This window comes from Piliocolobus tephrosceles, chromosome 4, assembly GCF_002776525.5.
Source record: "Piliocolobus tephrosceles isolate RC106 chromosome 4, ASM277652v3, whole genome shotgun sequence".
Taxonomy (NCBI): Eukaryota; Metazoa; Chordata; class Mammalia; order Primates; family Cercopithecidae; genus Piliocolobus; species Piliocolobus tephrosceles.
The window spans coordinates 76,951,300-76,966,404 of record NC_045437.1 but is presented as its reverse complement, the minus strand read 5'-3'; the positions used below and the strand labels follow the sequence as shown (position 1 = coordinate 76,966,404).

The window sequence follows — 15,105 nt, the reverse complement described above, 5'->3', positions numbered from 1 at the left end:
TGAAGCAATTCTCATGTCTCAGCCTCTGAAGTAGCTGGGATTACAGGCATGTGCCACCATGCCCAGTTACTTTTTAAATTTTATATATCTTTTTGAGATGGAATCTCACTCTGTTGCCCAGGTTGGAGTGCAGTGGTGAGATCTCATTGCAACCTCCGTCTCCTGGGTTCAGACTCCTGGGTTCAGTCCTGCCTCAGACTCCCGAGTAGCTGGAACTACAGGTGCATGCCACCACACCTGGCCAATTTTTGTATTTTTAGTAGAGATAAGCGTTCATCATATTGGCCAGGCTGGTCTGAAACTCTAGACCTCATGATCTGCCCACCTCAGCCTCCCAAAGTGCTGGGATTATAGGCATGAGCTACTGCGCCTGGCCTAATTTTTGTATTTTTAGTAAAGATGGGGTTTCTCCATGCTGACTAGGCAGGTCTCGAACTCCTGACCTCAACTGATCCGCCCACCTTGGCCTCCCAAAGTGCTGGGATTACAGGTGTGAGCCACCACGCCTGGCCTATTTTTCTAAAAGGGTCTTTTTTTAAGTATTTGGTAGATACTAATATAGCCATACCACCCTTTTGGCTTTTGACTAATCTGTCTTTATACTTAAAAGTATGCTTTTTATAAATGTGATAGAAATGGGTCTTTCTTCCTTTTTAATCCAATCTGACAATCTTTGCCTTTTTGTGTTGTTTCATTTTTTTGTTTTGTTTTCTTTTGTTTTGTTTTGTTTTGAGATGGGATCTTGTTCCATTGCCCAGGCTGGAGTGCAGTGATAGCATTACAGCTCACTGTACCTTCAATGCCCTGGGCTCAAGTAATCCTCTTACCTCAGCTTCCCACGTAGCTAGGACTACAGATATGCACCACCTGGCATGGAATTTTTTTTTAAATTCTTTTTTTGCAGAGACACAGTCTTACTATGTTGTCCAGGCTGGTCTCAAACTCCTGGGCTCCAAGTGATCCTCCTCCCTTGGCCTCCCAAAGTGCTGGAATTACATGTGTGAGCCATTGTACCCAGCCAATCTTTGTCTTTTAATTGGATGCTTGGATCATTTATATTTAATGTAATTACACATATGTTTGAGTTTAAGGCTATAAATTGTTGATCAGTTCCCATTTCATTTCCCCTTTTTTTCTATTATTATTATTATTATTATTATTATTTTTTGAGATGGAGTCTCGCTGTGTCACCCAGGCTGGAGTGCAGTGGTGTGATCTCGGCTCACTGCAGCCTCAAACTCCTGGGCTCAGTTGATCCTCCTGCCTCAGCCTCCTAGGTAACTGAAACCGGGCTCATTTCCTCTTCTGTTCTTTGTTATTACCTTTTTTTAAGGAGAGGGCTAATTGAAGATTTTTCATTGTCTTTATGTGTCTTTTGTTTGTTTGTTTGTTTGTTTATTTATTTATTTATTTTGAGATGGAGTCTCGCTCTGTCGCCCAGGCTGGAGTGCGGTGGCCGGATCTCGGCTCACTGCAAGCTCCGCCTCCCGGGTTCACGCCGTTCTCCTGCCTCAGCCTCCCGAGTAGCTGGGACTACAGGTGCCGGCCACCTCGCCCGGCTAGTTTTTTTGTATTTTTTAGTAGAGACGGGGTTTCACCGTGTTAGCCAGAATGGTCTCGATCTCCTGACCTCGTGATCCGCCCGTCTCGGCCTCCCAAAGTGCTGGGATTACAGGCTTGAGCCACCGCGCCCGGCCTTTATTTCTTTTTAGTATTATTACTATTTTTCGAGACGGAGTCTTGCTCTGTCACCAGGTTGGAGTGCAGTGGTGTGATTTTGGCTCACTGCAACCTCCGACTCCTGGGTTCAAGCAATTCTCCTGCCTCAGCCTCCAGAGTAGCTGGGATTACAGGCGCGTGCCACCACGCCTGGCTAATTTTTATATTTTTAGTAGAGATGGGGTTTCATTTTGTTGGCCAGGATGATCTCAATCTCCTGATGTCATGATTCACCCACCTTGGCCTCCCAAAGTGCTGGGATTACAGGTGTGAGCCACTGCACCCAGCCTTGCCTTTTTATTTCTTAAGTTGTTCTAAGGATTACAGTATGTAGCACCTTGAAAAAGGGAGAAGCATCAAAGCTTTTATCATTAGTGATGGAAACCAATCACTAGGTAGGCAGATCAATTCACTAGATACTGATTTAATCTTGAAATGATGAATTAAGTAACATGACATGAAAACTAATTTAAAAGCAGTGTTTTATGCTTTACAGAAATACACGGCTGAGCACAGTGGCTCATGCCTATAATCCCAGCACTTTTTGGTTTTATGATTTAATTATCTTATTATCTTAATTAATTATATGATTTAATTAATCATATAAACATTTATTTTCCTTTTGGGCATTTAGTGTAATTTTTTACAAATGATTGTAAATACTCTACACTAGAGCCCTGGAAATAGTTCTGCTACAATACAACATGACATGTGCATTCTAAAAATTACCACATTAAGCAGAACTACACAATGAAATCACATATCTCATAGGGAAAATTTGGTTAAGGGCACAATATTCTAAAACTTTGTCAGTGACACATTTGAAAAAACGAACTGAATGAAAATGATACTATAGTTTTATAAATGTTAAATGATTAAGAAATACATAACTACTATGGTAAATTTGGCATTTTTTTTGGAAAAGTCTTGAAATTACCTTGTGGAAATGGGTTTGGAGAGTTAGGCTTTTGAGCAGTTGAGAAGCAGCAGGAGGAGGGTTATCTGGAATTGGATGGAAAGTTGTAACATCAAATGTGTTTGGTGTGACTCAGTGTACTTGTTGAGCTGAGCTGTGTGCATTTTGTATATTACCAAGGAGCTCAATTCAGCTTGGTGCAGTTTTCTACCTGGTGTTTCTCAACAGACAGAAATGCACATCCTATTATGCCCAGTTGTTCCTAACATATCCATCCTGTTGGAGCAATTTTGTGTTTTCAAAGTAAGTATAGAATAAATAGCTCAGAAACCTTGGACTTGCAGAGCTTCAGGAAGGCTGACCAAGCCTTGCTCCTGTTAGCTGTCTGAGGGAGGGAACTGGCCCCACTGACTTCCTTTGGACCACCTCCCAGAAAATTGGCACTGGAAGGGTCTTCTGCTCTTCTGACCCAGTTGTGCTTGATTTCTTTTACCATAATAAACAACTCCAGAGGCAGGAACTTCCTATCTTTGGAGGCAGCTCTACTTCGCCCTTAGGGAGCTCTGTTTAATTCTTCTTCCTGCTGGCCTCTCAAGGCTGCAGTGACTTGCCTATATCCTGGGGAGGAATACAGCTGTTTTTGTATAATAAAGTTAAAAGAGGCAGAGTGGAAGGTGGGCATGGTCTGTGGCTCCTGGCTCGTAGGGTACCACAATTGGGTTGATGTTTCTGTTTCTGATTGTAAGAATGCAATTTCTTTTGTAGTTCATAAGCATAATGACTGGGTTTTCATGCTTGTCTGTGAGATGTGCCTCCCTTCAATCTTGTCATGTTGTTGGTACATTACCCATCTGACATGGAAAAAAAAGGATCCCCAGTATTCACCCAAACCATAAACTGAAAATTGGGACATGCTGACAGAGGGGAATTGTGCCTCTGGGTATGACAAATTTAACTAAGAAACCAAAATATCAGACCTTTTAGCACACTCCAATAGTTTTTAAGGATAATGGTCGGGGAGTTTGAAATTAGAACCATTGTGGAAAGTCTTTGGTTGGCAGCCAGCCAGAGAAAGTCTCACAGCTGCTGCTGAGGTTTCTGATGGGCATAATGCCCGTCGCTCCAGGTCCTGCGTTGCCATTCTCAGATGGCTTATGGGCGTCCATGGGGTTGTGAGAATCTGGGAGGTCACAGTCTTCATTCTGGAGCTAGAAGGATCCTCAAGGCAGTGGCATTTCCACCTAACAAGTTATTTCTAGGAAACAGGTCCCGGAGCACAGGGTATCTTCCAAGGCCACACAGCTAATCAGCTCACAGCAGGTACTGCCCCTGTGCTCTCCTAGTGTTTCTATTTCCCAGTGCCCAGTACACCCTTGGCCTGTGGTAAATGATGAGAGCCTGAATGAGTGGATATTGGGCTTTTTCCCTAAGATAATCTGCTCTCTTTGCAGAGCAGTTCAACAAAGAGTTCATAGCTATGGATTTTAAACAGTCTTATGATTTGATTATTTGAATCTCAGATTGGGTTTTTTTTGTTCTTTGAGAAGGAGTTTTGCTCTGTCACCCAGGCTGGAGTGTAGTGGCAGCATCTCAGTTCACTGCAACCTCTACCCCTCAGGGTTCAAGCTATTCTCCTGCCTCAGCCTCCCAAGTAGTGGGATTACAGGCGCCTGCCACCACGCCCAGCATATTTTTGTATTTTTAGTAGAGATAGGGTTTTGCCATGTTGGTCAGGCTGGTCTTGAACTCCTGATCTCAGGCAATCCACCTGCCTCTGCCTCCCAAATGCTGGGATTACAGGCATGAGCCACTATGCCTGGTTTCGGGTTGGATTTTTATGCTGTATTTTGTTGTAATAAAATCAGTTTAAACTTTTTGTTCCCTTCCTTCTCTTAAACTCCCAAGCAGTTATTTTCCAGAAAGTTCTACTCTATGCATGGATGATAGAATTTAACAGAAAGCAGGTTTTAAGATTGTACTATCTCACCATTAGTGTAGTTGGTGGAAGTTGCAGGTTGCTGAGTAAGGGGCATGAGGCCATTTAAATGAGGCACTTTATGCAAATCATTTTGCCTAGCAGCGGCTTCTGGCTGGAGGCTTTGAAAAGCATGAAGCTGTAAATTATTTCCTTATGATAGAGGGCGGGTAGGAATGAGGGTTGCCACGGATTGCAATTTTTCTTTTTTCCTTTTTTTTTTTTTTTTGAGACAGAGTGTCGCTCTGTTGCCAGGCGAGTGCAGTGGTGTCACCTCTGTTCACTGCAATCTCCGTCTCTCGGGTTCAAGCGATTCTCCTGCCTCAGCCACCCAAGAAGCTAGGACTACAGGCGCCCACCACCATGCCTAGCTAATTTTTTGTATTTTTAGTAGATACAGGGTTTCACCATGTTGGCCAGGATGATCTCGACCTCTTGACCTCATGATTCACCTGCCTTGGCCTCCCCAAAGTGCTGGAATGACAGGTGTGAGCCACCGCGCCTGGCTGATTGCATATTTTTTGGAAGCAAGAGGTCCAGCAGGGCTGACTCTCTGACTTCTTTTTTTTTTTTCTTTTCTTTCTGGAAGAGGGGTGTGGCAGATAGCTGGACCCAGTGCTTGAGAGGAACACAAATGCTTATTTCATTTGCCCTTCATTATGGATTGCTTGAGGGTATTCTCCGATTATTAGAGAGAACTGGCAACTGGCGGGGAGGTGGCTCTTGCTTGTAATCCCAATACTTTGGGAGGCCGAGGTGGATGAATTGCTTGAGCCCAAGAATTCGACACCATCCTGGGCAACATAGTGAAACATCATCTCTACAAAAAAATACAAACATTAGCTGGGCGTGGTGGCATGCACTTGTAGTCCCAGCTGCTCTGGAGGCTGAGGTGGGAGGATCACCTGAGGCTGGAAAGTTGAAGCTGCAGTGAGCCATGATCGTACCACTGCAACCCAGCCTGTGTGACATGACAAAAAGACATGAACAAAAAAAAAAAAAGAGAGAGAAAGCCCTCCACTTCTCTTCTTAGCATTTCATTCTCCTTTTTCATGTTTGTAGAACAATTAGGGAGTCCTGTGCATAGCTGATATTTAAGTTACCCCCAGATGCCGATAGCACTCATCAGTCTTTGTGAAAACACTACCCCTGCCTTTACTACCAACGATGCACCTGGCCCTTGGGGCATGCAGTGATACTGCCCAGAAAAGAAACACTAGGACCGGGGACAGTGGCACACACCTTTAATCCCGGCACTTTGGGGGGCCGAGTTGGGCGAATCACCTGAGGTCAGGAATTCCAGACCGGCCTGGCCAACAGGGTGAAACCCCATCTCTACAAAAATACAAAAAAGCCCGTCATGATAGCGAGAGGCTGAAGCGGGAGAATCGCTTGAACCCGGGAGGCGGAGGTTGCAGCGAACTGACAACGCACCATTGCACTCCAGCCTGGGCAACAGAGCAAGACCTCGTCTCAAAAAAAAAAAAAAAGAAAGAAAAGAAAAGAAAAAGAAACACTGGACTAGGTGCGGTGGCTCATGCCTGTAATCCCAGCACTTTGAGAGGCTGAGGCAGGTGGATCACTTGAGGTCAGGAGTTCGAGACCAACCTGGGCAACATGGTGAAACCCCTGCCTCTACTGAAAATACAAAAGTTAGCCGGGCGTGGTGGCATGCACCTGTAATCCCAGCTACTCGGGAGACTGAGACAGGAGAATCGCTTGAACCCGGGAGGTGGAGGTTGCAGTGAGCCAAGATGCCACTGCACTCCAGCCTGGACGACAGAGCGAGAATCAGTTTCAAGGAAAAAAAAGATTTAGTACTTAAGCTACGCGAAGTATTTGATGGAAGGAAAAGGACAAATCTGCTTTCTACTGAGAATTAATTTAAACGTATTTTTGATGTGGATTTTTTTAGGCTTTTTTTTTTCATATAGTTCAGAGGCGGTGTAGCAGAGAAGTTAAGAGCCAGTTCTAAGTGATGGGAAGCCTGAGTTCCAATATTCTCAGCCATTTACTGGTGGTGTGTCCTTGATCAGTTACTTCATCTGTCTGTTGTTTAATTTGTACATCTGTAAAACGGGGTAATCCCTAGGATCTCCTTTATAGGATTCTGCACTTGGAACAGTGACTGGCCCACAGTTTGAGTTCATAAATGTTAGATGTTGTAGTTATGGGGAGAACTGTCACTCTTCCTTGGGATACTGATATCCAAGTTGTAAGTTGTCAGTAAGCTTTTTTTGAAGTTTGCTCCACACCCTTTCCATTAAAATAAGTAATGTGTAGATCCAATATTTAACCATGATAAAATGAGTTAAAAAAGGAGTCCATTAAAAGTATTGAGAAAAGAGGCCGGGTGCGGTGGCTCAAACCTGTAATCCCAGCACTTTGGGAGGCCAAGACGGGCGGATCACGAGGTCAGGAGATCGAGACCATCCTGGCTAACACGGTGAAACTCCGTCTCTACTAAAAAATACAAAAAAACTAGCCGGGTGAGGTGGCGGCGCCTGTAGTCCCAGCTACCCGGGAGGCTGAGGCAGGAGAATGGCGTAAAACCCGGGAGGCGGAGCTTGCAGTGAGCTGAGATCCAGCCACAGCACTCCAGCCTGGGTGACAGAGCAAGACTCTGTCTCAAAAAAAAAAAAAAAAGTATTGAGAAAAGGTGGGTGACCTTTTAAAATAATCTAAAATGGCCAAGGTTTTTCTACACACAAGTTCTATAAACCAAATTAAAGAAAGAACTCAAATGACACACAGTGATTCGTAGAACAGAGATCCACTTGCCTTAATTTGCACAGTGTTCTTATAAATCAGCAGAAAGGACACATAACAGAAAAATTTAAAAGGTTAGGGATCATTTAGGAAAAAATGCAAATGCCAACAAATGTGAGAAAATGCTCAGTCTTACTTATAATTTAAGAACTACAATTCAGCCAGGCACGGTGGCTCATGCCTGTAATCCCAGCTAATCAGGAGGCTGAGGCACGAGAATTGCTTGAACCCAAGAGGCAGAGGTTGTAGTGAGCCAAGATCATGCCACTGCACTCCAGCCTGGGCGACAGGGCAAGACTCTGTCTCAAAAACAAAACAAAACAAAAATTACAATTAAAAATGAGAGTTTTCATTGGCAAAGTTGAAAAGAAAGGTGAAAGAAAAACCTACTCTTCTGGATTTGTGTTTGTTCACTTATGGAGAATTTATTTTGTCATAATCTCTTCGAATCATAAATATGTTCTTGGGTCTAGCAATTCTTCTATTGTATTAGAAGTAAACTTGGAACATCTTAAACACTGATAATGAAGACTAATTTAAAATAAAAAGTAGGCCGGGCGCGGTGGCTCAAGCCTGTAAAGCCAGCACTTTGGGAGGCCGAGACGGGTGGATCACGAGGTCAGGAGATCGAGACCATCCTGGCTAACACGGTGAAACCCCGTCTCTACTAAAAATACAAAAAACTAGCCGGGCGAGGTGGCAGGCGTCTGTAGTCCCAGCTACTCGGGAGGCTGAGGCAGGAGAATGGCGTAAACCCGGGAGGCGGAGCTTGCAGTGAGCTGAGATGCGGCCACTGCACTCCAACCTGGGCGACAGAGTGAGACTCCGTCTCAAAAAAAAAAAAATAAAATAAATAAATAAAATAAAATAAAACAAAAAGTTACTAGCCTTTCATACAATGAGATATCATGTTGCCGTTAAAAGAATGAAATTAACAATGGAATATTATACAGCCTTAATAAAGAAGGAAAACTTGTCACATACTACAACATGGGTGCACCTCAAGGACATTATGCTAAGTGAAATAAAAGTATATAATAAAAGTCACAAAAGGACATATACTGTATGATTCCACTCATATGAAGTGTCTAAAGTAGTCAAAATCATAGAAAGTAAAAAGGTGGTTCCCTAGGGCCCAGCGGAGGTGGGAGGGAGAACTAGTGTTTAGTGGGTATAGCGTTTCACTGCTGCACAATGAAAAAGTTACAGAAATCTGTTGCACAACAATATGAATATACTTAACATTACTGAACTGTACACTTAAAAATGGTTAGGATGATATGTTTAATGTTATGTGTGTTTCACCATAGTAAAAAAAGAGTAAGTTAAATCTGTATGTACAGAGAGGAACAGGTAGCCGAGCTAACAGTGTTAGTTAGGTAGGGGTTATAAAAAGAGGAGGTTAAAGAACACTATGTCTATGATAAACCCAATTATGGTTTCCACTTTAAAAGGCACATACGTTTCCATGTATGTAGATACATATATACACAAGAATTCTGAGAGTTTTAAACATACCCTAGAAACTACCACCAGTGGTTATGGCAATAGAGTAATAATAGGAGGTTGGAGGGTAGGGGATAATGTTGGGGGCATTTGTTTTTCATTCAACAATTTTAAAGCTTATTTTAGCAAACCTAAATGTGCGAAATTCATCATGCTTTATAATTGTATTTGCTAGCATTGTTTTCATTGTGATATCATCTCTGCCCTTTGTGGTGGTAGTGGTGGTAGTGTGTGTGATGTGTTTAGAAGTAGGTTTGGAGATAACAAAGTTTAACCCGTTTTTGCTTTAGAAAGGAAACATGAATTTGGTTGCACAACTGGTATGAATATGTGGTGTAATTTATTTTTATCAACATTGTTCACAATTTACATATGTAAATGCAGATTTTTCTTAAGTGTAGTGAGATAAATGGAACTGGAAAAAAAAGGGTATGCCAATCCTAAAAGAATGGTGCTAAGATTAAACTGTCAGATCAGTGTTTGTCAAGTGCTCCAGCTGGCTGTGGATTATTAGGAAGTATTATTCAAAGGGCTGCTTTGGTACAAGACAGGAAAATTGCTGGAGAAATGACTGCTCTGGTGCTAAGATTCAGCCATTTCAAATGGGCAATCTCTTAAACGTAAAAGTTGGAGCCAGGCACAGCGACTCACGCCTGTAATCCCAGCACTTTGGGAGGCTGAGGCAGATGGATCCCAAGGTCAGGAGTTTGAGACTAGCCTGGCCAATATGGTGAAACCCTGTCTCTACTATAAATACAAAAATTAGCCGGGCGTGGTGGTGGGCACCTGTAGTCCCAGCTACTTGGGAGGCTGAGACAGAAGCATCCTTGAACCCGGGAGGCAGAGGTTGCAGTGAGCCGAGATCATGCCACTGCACGCCAGCCTGGGTGACAGAGCGAGACTCGGTCTCAAAAAAAAAAAAAAAGTAAAAGTTGAAAGATCTATAAAATACTTTCTGTAAACTTTACAAAGCATTTTATAGCAGACTAATAAGAAACACATGAAGCAATTTCAGCTCCTAAAGTCCTGGGAATTTGCCTTTGGGAATACTTTATTCCTATTTAAATTAACAAGCGTTCCAAAAAAAAAGTCCTAGTTTTATTTTTATTCTTAAAGTGACATTGGAGAGATATCCACACTTTTACTTCTCCATTGAGCAGAGATGTCCAACCAAGTGATTTTAGAATTATTATTTGAGTTTTTTTTTAAACTTATACTAAAATGGCTATTAGATTATTTTTAACTAAAGAAATTATTATTATTATTATTATTATTATTATTATTATTATTATTATTGTTATTTGAGATGGAGTTTTGCTTTTGTTGCCCAGGCTGGAGTACGATGGTATGATCTTGGCTCACCACAACCTTTGCCTCCTGGGTTCAAGCGATTCTTCTGCCTCAGCCTCCCGAGTAGCTGGGATTACAGGCATGCGCCACCACGCCCCCTGCTAATTTTTTGTATTTTTAGTAGAGATAGGGTTTCTCCATGTTGGTCAGGCTGGTCTCGAACTCCCGACCTCAGATGATCCGCCCGCCTTGGTCTCCCAAAGTGCTGGGATTACAGGCTTGAGCCACTGTGCCTGGCCTTAAAGAAATTATTGATAAAGTAAAATGTAGTTTCACATAGCATACAGCCCAGTCATTTAAAGTGTGCAATTCAGTGGTTTTATAGTATATGTACAGAGTTGTGGAACCATCATGACAACTTAGTTTTTGTCACCTCTATGCTTATTAGCAGTCAGTCCCAGTTCCCTCCCAAACTCCGTCAGAGTCCTGGCAATTGTTAATCTATTCACTGTCTCTGTGGACTTCCGTAGACATTTCCTATTAATGAAACCATATAATGTATAGTCTTTAGGACTACTTCTTTAACTTAGTATATTCTCAAGGTTCATCCATGTTGTAGCAGGTGTCAGTACTTCTTTTTTTGTTTGTTTGTTTGTTTTTGAGACGGAGTCTCACTCTGTCGCCAGGCTGGAGTGCAGTGGCGCAATCTTGGCTCACCACAACCTCCGCCTCTCGAGTTCAAGCGATTCCCCTGCCTCAGCCTCCTGAGTAGCTGGGACTACAGGCGTGTGTCATCATGCCCAGCCAATTTTCATAGTTTTAGTAGAGATGCGGTTTCACTATATTGGCCAGGCTGGTCTCAAACTCCTGACCTTGTGATCGGCCCACCTTGACCTCCCAAAGTGCTGGGATTACAGGTGTGAGCCACTGTGCCCCACCAGGTACTTCATTCTTTTTACTTCATTCCTTTTACCACACTTTACTTAAACCCATTTCTCAGCTGATGATCGTTTGTTTCCACTTTTTTTTTTTTTTTTTTTGAGCTAGAGTCTCGCTCTGTTGCTCAGGCTGGAGTGCAGGGGTGCGATCTTGGCTCACTGCAAGCTCTGCCTCCCGGGTTGACGCCATTCTCCTGCCTCAGCAGGGACTACAGGGTCTACAGGTGCCCGCCACCACGCCTGGCTAATTTTTTTTTTTTTTTTTTGTATTTTTAGTAGAGACGGGGTTTTATCGTATTAGCCAGGATGGTCTTATCTCCTGACCTCGTGATCTGCCCGCCTCGGCCTCCCAAAGTGCTGGGATTACAGGCATGAGCCACCTTGCCGGGCTGTTTTTGTTTTTATTTAAAGACAGAGTCTTAGTCTGTTTCTCAGGCTGGAGTGTGGTGGCACAGTCATGGCTCACTATAGCCCTGAACTCTGAGGCTGAAGTGATCCTCCTGTCTCAGCCTCTCATGTAGCTGGGACCACAGGTGCGTGTCATCACACTTGGCTCACTTTTTGATATTTTATAGAGATGGGATCTCACTATGTTGCCCAGGCTGGTCTCCAACTCTTGGGCTCAGGTAATCCTTCCATCTTGGCCTCCCAAAGTGCTGGGATTACTGGCATGAGCCACAGCACCTGGCCATTCTTAATGAGTTAATTTTTGTCTGTGGTATAGGGAAAGGGTCCAACTTCATTGTTTTGCATTTGAATATCCAGTTCCACCAACATTTGTTGAAAAGACTGTTCTTTCCCAGTTGAATTATCTTGGCAGAATTAGTTGACTGTCAGTGTTAAGGTTTATTTCTGGGCTTTCAATTCTATTGATTTTTTTTTTTTTTTTTTTTAATTTGACTGTATGTTGGAAGAATTATTCATCTGGAATTTAGACCTACTGGGGCTGGTGGTCATGACGCTGGAGGTTGTGTTTTGGGAACTGGTGACCAGTCATTCTTAGATGGTTGACTCATCTTTTTTGTGACCATGAGATTTAAATATTTCCAGAGATTTAATTGTAAGTAACAAAGGCCTGCAGTAGATGCTGTTACAGGCATGAGAAATGGTTTTGTTTATACAGATCACAAACTATAAATACAGTGGCAGTGGTCACTGGAGCCATCCATATATCACAGTTAAACTGTTCTCCTGAGTAATGGAGTTGTCAGCACTGAAGTACACTTCCTTGCCATATGGCGCAGTAGCCGGTTCTTTATTTAATATTTTCATTTACTAAGCAATAACTTAATTGGAAAATGAATTTTGATTGGGTTTTCTATAGTTTCTGTTTTTTAAAAGTACTATTCCCTTTTTCTCTTTTCCACTTTCAATTTGGTGAGGTAGTTAAGAATACTGGCTTTGAAATTACCTGGGACTGTTGCAGTGGCTCACACCTATAATCCCACCATGTGGGAGACTGAGGTGGGAGGATTGCTTGAAACCAGGAGTTCGAGACCAGCCTGGGCAAAACCCAATCTCTACAAAAAATACAAATATTAGCCAACTTGGAAGTGTGCGCCTGTAGTTCCAGCTACTCGGGTGGCTGAGGAGGGAGGATTGCTTGAGCCCAAGATGTCGACGCTGCAGTGAGCTGTGATCATGCCACTGCACTCCATCCACCAAGAAGCTGTGGCCTTAGGCAATTTATTTCCTAGAGTTCACGTTTCCCAACTGCTACAGAGGAGAAAAATAATAATAACAGTAATACCTGACAGATTGGGACAGATTGTGCTGGTGTCACACAGTCTGTGACAGCACTTGGAAGGGAGTGTGCTGCATAAATGAGAATGGCTGCCATTGTTGCACTATTATTTGTTTTACATGGTTATAAAACTTCCCTCAAGCCCCCTTTGAAAAGGCAAATCAGTAGTTGGCAAACAAATTCAAAGAGCCATAATTTCTTTCTTTTTTCTTTGAGACAGTCTTGCTCTGGAATGCAGTGGCAGGATCATGGCTCACTGCAACCTCGCCCTCCTGGGTTCAGATGATTCTCCTATCTAAGCCTCCTGAGTAGCTGGTGCGTGCCACCATACCTAATTTTGTTGTATTTTTACTAGAGACAGGGTTTCACCATGTTGGCCAGGCTGGTCTTGAACTCCTGACTTCGCGTGATCTGCCTGCCTCAGCCTCCCAAAGTGTTGGGATTTCAGGTATGAGCCACTGTGCCCGGCCAGTAGCTTTTTGGCCAGGTGTGAGGTTTGAGTGATGGAGTTGGGGATGCTGGAGCTGCAAGTTCCTGGAGCAGGCTGAGCCTCCAAGAGGGAGCGAGTCCTTGGGTTCCTTCTGCCCTGGGAATTTCCTGAGCAGTGGGAGGAGAACTGGCAACTAGGTAAATCTCCCAGAGTTTGAGGAAATGAGATGCTACTTCTTTGGAGTGACTACGTTTAGATCCCAGCCCTGTAAACCTCTGGCCTTCCTTTTCGAGGACACTAAGAATAATATTGACAATTAACGTTGTTCTAAGTGCCTTGAAAACATTCTCAGTCCTAATAATCCTATGATGTAGGAACTACTGTTGTATCTGTTTTGTATGAGGCAGCAGAGGCACAGAGCATTTAAGTAGCCTTGTATTGAATGAAATGAGCATGTATACAAGCTAACATTAAACACTTATGGGCCAGGCACATGTGCTGAGCACTTTACATGGGTGATTTCATGTAATCTTTACAGATGTTCATCATTATAACTTTATATGGCTGAACAGGTCTGTGTTTTGTTTTTTCCTTTTCTTTTTAATTAGTTCCTGTAAGCGGAATGTCTGTGTTTTTGTACTGCTTCACTGGCCAAGAGATTTCTCCCTACATTAGAGAGCAAGTTTCTGTTGTTTACTTTTACCCTTTCCTAGTGTTGACTTAAACAATGAATGTTCAATGTAGACGAGTTCAAATTCTAGTTTGTTTATATTGATCACTTTTAGTTACTTAATAACTTTAAAAGTTGGTTGCAAAACTATTTTGTTTTTTTGCAGTCTCTGAAAAGAGGATTCTGAGATGTTAAAGTAGCAAAAAAAAAAAAAAAAGTGTGTAAGTATGTAAAATGCCAGGCATGGTGGCTCACCCCTGCAATCCCCAGCACTTTGGGAGGCCGAGGCAGGTGGATCACTTGAGGTTAGCAGTTAGAGACCAGCCTGGCCAACATGGTGAAACTCCATCTCTACTAACAATACAAAAATTAGCCAGGCATGGTGGCGTGCACCTGTAATCCTAGCGACTGGGGAGGCTGAGGCACAAGAATCGCTTGAGCTCAGGAGGCGGAGGTTGCAGTGAGCCGAGATCATGCCACTGCACTCCAGCCTAGGCAACTCCATCTCAAAAAATAAAGTATGTAAAATATTGGTGGTATTTTGAGAAAAAGGAAATTTTCTGAATTTATCACTAAATTTGTTTTAAACCTAAGTATAGTTTTTGTTTTCCGCCTTTTTCTTTTGTTCTTGTTTCTTGTTATAGTTAACTTTGAAGAGTTTGGAATGATCTTTTCATTTATATTAGAATATGAGGTATTCTAATGCTATCAACAAGAAAAAAACATGAATTACTTGGGAAATTTTAGACATGGACATTTTGTGCAGAATGATAGTGAATGAGAATTTAGGCAACTTAAAATTTTTGTCTTGGCTGGGCGTGGTGGTTCATGTCTGTAATCTCAGTGCTTTGGGATTGAGGCTAGGAGTTTTAAGACCGGCCTGGGGAGTATAGCAAACAAAAAATAAAATAAAAAAACTAGCAGGGCATGGTGGCATGTGCCTGTAGTCCTAAGTACTTGGGAGGCTGAGGCAGGAGAATCATTTGAGGCAAGGAGTTCAAGGCTCCAAAGAGCTATGGTTGCACCATTGCACTCCAGTGTGGGCACCAGAATGAGACCCTTTCTTAAACAAAAAAAAAAAATTCTTTTTTTTTTTTTTTTTTTTTTGAGGCGGAGTTTCCCTGTTCCCCCCACCCGGGTATCGGGAC

The 15,105-nt window shown here is 42.7% G+C and overlaps 1 protein-coding gene and 1 non-coding gene across 2 annotated transcripts in view; both read left to right on the top strand.

Moving 5' to 3' along the window:
• SERINC5 (serine incorporator 5) overlaps positions 1–15,105 on the top strand; it is a 122,499-nt gene that overhangs the window by 14,441 nt on the left and 92,953 nt on the right. The window lies entirely within an intron of this gene.
• On the top strand, positions 3,389–3,492 carry LOC111544536. The gene has a single exon (XR_002732196.1). It is a non-coding gene; the product is annotated as a small nucleolar RNA U13 (small nucleolar RNA).